The sequence below is a fragment of the Humulus lupulus genome, chromosome 1, assembly GCF_963169125.1.
Source record: "Humulus lupulus chromosome 1, drHumLupu1.1, whole genome shotgun sequence".
In the NCBI taxonomy this organism is placed as follows: domain Eukaryota; kingdom Viridiplantae; phylum Streptophyta; class Magnoliopsida; order Rosales; family Cannabaceae; genus Humulus; species Humulus lupulus.
This window is the reverse complement of record NC_084793.1, coordinates 109,709,847-109,714,919: the sequence shown is the minus strand read 5'-3', so window position 1 is coordinate 109,714,919 and position 5,073 is coordinate 109,709,847. Positions and strand designations below refer to the sequence as shown.

The 5,073-nt window shown below is 30.2% G+C and overlaps 1 pseudogene; it reads right to left on the bottom strand.

Moving 5' to 3' along the window:
- Positions 1-4,615: 4,615 nt before the first annotated feature.
- Positions 4,616-4,714, bottom strand: LOC133813240 (small nucleolar RNA R71; annotated as a pseudogene).
- Positions 4,715-5,073: the final 359 nt, after the last annotated feature.

The following is a 5,073-nucleotide window of genomic DNA, read 5'->3' as shown; positions in this document are numbered from 1 at the left end:
ATGTCCACCATTAAACATCTTTTTTATTTGTTCATTTATGAGCATTTCTTTGTGTGACTAATGGAGAACTGGGAGAGGGAGAGGGAGAGGGGAAGTGTGAGAAGAGCTAATAAAGGGTTATTTAAATATTTTGATAATAATGAGTTATTAATTTTGTAACAATGAGTTACGATTTCGTAATGAACGGTTATAAGTTTGTAACAATAAGTTACAAGATTTTAGCAATGAGTTATAATTTCTTAATGGCGTGGTACTAATTTCATAACAATGAGTTATAAGTTTGTAACAATGAATTACAAGTTCGTAGCAATGAATTACCGATTTTGCAACTATGAGTTATAGGTTCATAATGATGAGTTATCAACTTCATAATAATACGTTAAAATTGTAACAATGAGTTACCCATTCATAATGATAAATTGCCAAAATAGTAATAAGTAATTACTAAATTATTAATTATGACTTATTATATTGGTTGCCCTTGCTAACAATTTTGTAATTATGAGTTATTGATTGTTGATGCAGGTTTTCGCCAACAGGGGATTTAGAAATCCGAGACAGGGAGATTGGGCATTTTGTAAAACCGAATGTATAAGAAATGACAAAAAATAAAAACATGAAGCACTCACGCGATTTTACGTGGTTCGGTGGACTCTTATTGATCTGTTTAGGACTCTTGATGAAATTGTTTATGATAATTTCAACAGAGTTTTTGCATACAGAAAGCCGTTCCCTTTTTCTGTCCATTCCCCTTGTATTTATAGGAGATTCCCAAGGACAGTTATGGCTAATCGCACATTAATATGGTAACATACAAATTTGGGTAACTTCACTTGTGCATGATGTCACTTCTAACTGCACAGTAGGGGCTTTTTGACGTCTGTTATGAGAAAACGTGCCCACCCACTCACTCGAGTATGGGACACATGTCTATTCGTCATAGGCGCCTGTTCGGGTTTCGAGTATTGTGACAGTTGTCATGTCAACTTTTATCCGCCATTTAGTTTATTTAAATTTGTCCCTTGGATCTCTTTCTACTTTAATCATGTGGCTCATATTTGTCCCAGAAGTTTACGTATAAATGGGAGAACAGAATCTTAGCCTAGCCACCTTTGCATTCAAATTTTTCCTTTCCCTTCATTGTTCTAAAAAACTCTCAAACTTTTTGAATCCTCTCTTTCCCACAATTCTCCTTAGACGATCATTGTCCAGTTCTCTCTCCATTCTTCACCATTTTTGTTCTTCTCAACAACCTCGATCAAGAATCGCTCAATAAGTACACTTCATCTCTAGATTAAATTCTTTTTTTTTATTTACCTATTTTTCACAAGTTTGTGAATTCTTCCAGTAGTTTTTGCCTTATTTTGGTTATGCACTGGTTTAGTTTGGGTTATATCAAACCAAAACAGATAGAACTAGGAATGGTCAAGTTAAGCGCATGGAAATAGGTAATTTTTCTAGGTTTTTCGGGGTTTACAAGATGAACATACTGATAATTCAACAAAATAGAGTTATTTTACCATATTTTTTATGCTAATTGTTGTTTAGTCTTTGAGTTTTTAAGTAACTTATTAAGTTTTTAAGTAATTTTTAATTTAGTAGTCTTATTGTAATTTTTTAGATTTTTATATGTTTTTATAGATGTTTTATTATAATATATTGTAGTTTAATTATTTAAAATTAATATTGTTAAGTTAGAAGTAAAAAGACGCACTTTTGAGTTTAAATGTTTAAGTAAATTAAGTTTTAATTAATATTTTCATGGAACTTATGTTGTATATTTTATTATTGAAAATATTTAGTTTTAATTTAATTTATGTTTATTTTTGTAGATAATTTGTTGCATTTTTGCTCTTGAAAAGAAAGAAAAATGAAGAAAAAAATGGCATTTTCAAGGAAAAGAAAGGAAAAAATTGGCACTTATGAAAGGCCTCCCAAAGCCCCTGCCCAGCTCGTGTGGCCCTCTCCCAGCCACCTGGGCCCACGCCAGGCCCAGCCCTCAGCTCCCCAACCGCATGCTTCAGCAAGCCCATCACCCAGCCAGGGCTGCCTCTTCCATGCTGCTCTAAGCCCAAGCCCACCCGAAGCTCCTCCTAAGCCATCTGCCAGCCCAAACAAACAAAAGGAGTATGGTGTCTTGTGCTCAACAATGTACCTTTGTCCCCTATGTCCAAAAATTCCACCTTTTTACCCAATTTTTCTACAACATTTTACCCAAAATCATCATCACCCCTACAATTTATCCCTACTTTCCATATTATTATTAATCTAATCAATTTAATTAATTTAAATTGATTATTTTAATAATCTCATTTTGGCTATAAATATGGAATTTCAAGACCATTTTGGGTGTGCTTAATTTTTTGTTACCATTTTCTCTCTACCATTCTCTCTTCCATTTTGGTGTTTTTCAAGAGCATTTTCAAGTATGTATTTTAATTATTTTGTAATTTCTATTCTAGTTATGTGCTTATAATATTTTTTCATAAGATTATTAAGATCATGATGAAGTAACTTGTAACTAGATAATATTTATGTTGTATGTTGATTTCCCTTCTAATGCAACAAAGTTTATGGATTTTTCTTCTTCATATATTTCTTTCATCTTTAATATCTCATATTTTGGATTGTTAGATAATATTGCACTTTGTTCTTCATTTTGCAAAACATAATATTCTTTGTGTAAGATGTGTCATTAAATTGTACACATCCAATGCTTAAAACAAAAATATTATGTTTTGCCTTATAAATAATGTTACTTGATTTTTATGTTGTTTCATTAGGTTAATTCACATTAAATACTTCAAAATTATATTTTTTTGAAAAGTGAAGAAAAATCCTATCTTTTTAGAAATAGTTTGTGCTTAAAATTATAAATCTATTTGGAAAATGATAATTTGACTTATTTTAACTATCACTAAAACTTGGGAATCAATATACTAATAAGTATTATTAAACTTATATTTTGTAAATTCTAGTATCTTAATAATCTTTCTTTTACAACTTATTTTCAAATCATAATTGGTTTATTTTTATTCTCTTAAATAACTTTACTTTAAATCTTTTATTTTATGTTCATGATATTAAATCTCATCAATCTGTGGAGCTAGGTTAGAATTTATTAATTTTGGTTTAAAATAGTTTTCTTTTTTATTTTAGACAACTCATTTGGGTTCGATCTCGTGTTTACACGAATACTATATTTCATATACAATTCGTGCGCTTGTGAGTTATAAATATTTAAAATATACACGTTTTGGGTCCATCAAGTTTTTGGCACCGTTGCTGGGGAGTTGCAAGAAAATAAACGAAATTTATCTCAAGGTTAGTGAATTCTTCTACTAGTTATTTTAATTTTTGCACTTAAAAAAAACAATATATACAAAAATATAATATATATATATTTATATAAAAAACTAAAAAAAAAAGATAAAAAGAAAAGTTGGAACGGTTCCACCATCCATAAAAATATATTTATATTTATCGTTTTATTAATTGACAACACTTGTGCCTCCTAATTTAGTTGTAACTTTATTCCTTGTATATCTTTGTTAGTTGACAGCACTTGTGCCTCCTAACATTTGTTGTAACTTTCTTTATTTATCGTATTGTTATATTTTTGTGCAATTTACTAGTTGATGGAAATTTTGCCTCCTAGTCTTTAGCTTATGTTTTAGTTGATGGCACTTGTGCCTCTTATTTTTTACCTTATTTTTGTTATGGTTTATGGCATGCTATGCCTCCCTACTCTTGCCTAATTTTTATAGTCTTATTTAATTTTACCTTATTTTTCTTTGTCTTTTATTATATTATTGTGTAATTGTGAAAAAATACTTGAAAAAAAAATCTTAAATCTTGTCCTTTCACCATAAGCAATTTTTGCTTAAATGAAATTTTAACAAAATTCCCAATCCGCCTCTACTAATTAACCTCGGGGAGTTGTTAGTAGTGTGCGAGTAAGTGGAATCAAATAGGCCTGGGGACAAGTGAACCATAAAAATTATATTGTTGTGAAATCTCTAAGAAATTCTAAGTATGCTCTGTGGTTGCTGTTTTTACTGATCTTCCACATCAGAAAATTGTTAGTTTAAGATTATCTCTGTTGCTTTGTGAAAATTGTATGCATCATTGGGAACGTAACTCTAAAAATCGATTAGTAAAAAGACGTTTATCTTTGTTTGAAATTGAAAGTGTTAGTAAAAATTTGAGCATCGTGGAACCAATTGCTAATCTCGTTGATGAAAATGTTATGCCTGAAAAAACTTTGCTTGAATATTTTGCACCTATTTCATCTAATGCTCCTTCATGTATTGTTTTTCCTACAACTTCTGCTATTCATTTTGAGCTTAAACTAGCAATCATTCAATTGTTGTCATATTTTTATGGGTTAGATAGAGAGGATCCTTCCATGCATGTCAAAGATTTCTTAGAAATTTTCTCAACATTTAAATTTCAAAAAATTTCCGATGAATCGGTCAAACTAAGATTATTCTCTTTTTTATTAAAAGACAAATCAAAAGCTTGGTTAAATTCCCTTCTCATGGGGTCTATAGCTACATGGGATGAACTTTATAATAAATTCGTGCTGAAATTTTTTTCGATGTCTAAAACTAATAGTCTAAGGAGAGAAATCTCCGAGTTTTTTAAAAAAGATAATGAAGAGTTTGATGAATGTTGGGAAAGATTTTATATTAAAATGTCCTCATCATGGTTTTGAAAAATGGAGACTTGTAAAATATTTTTATGATGGTTTGACTCCCTCTAATCATCAAATGATTCAATCTATGCATACCAGAATTTTTTTTTAAATTTCAAGGACAAGAGGCTTGGGACACCCTTGAAGATTTATCTGTCAATTCACAACAATGGAATTATTTTGATCCTAGGTCTAGGTCAACTAATTCACCAAAAAGAGGAGGAATGTATAAATTAAAAGATGAATTAGACTTAAGAACATCCTTAGACCAATTAGCGAGAAAAGTAGAAGCTTTAGCTATAAGCCAAACTATAAATTCTCCAATACAACCAAGAAAAGATGTTTGTTCTATATGTTCTAGTCCTTTCCATAATGCA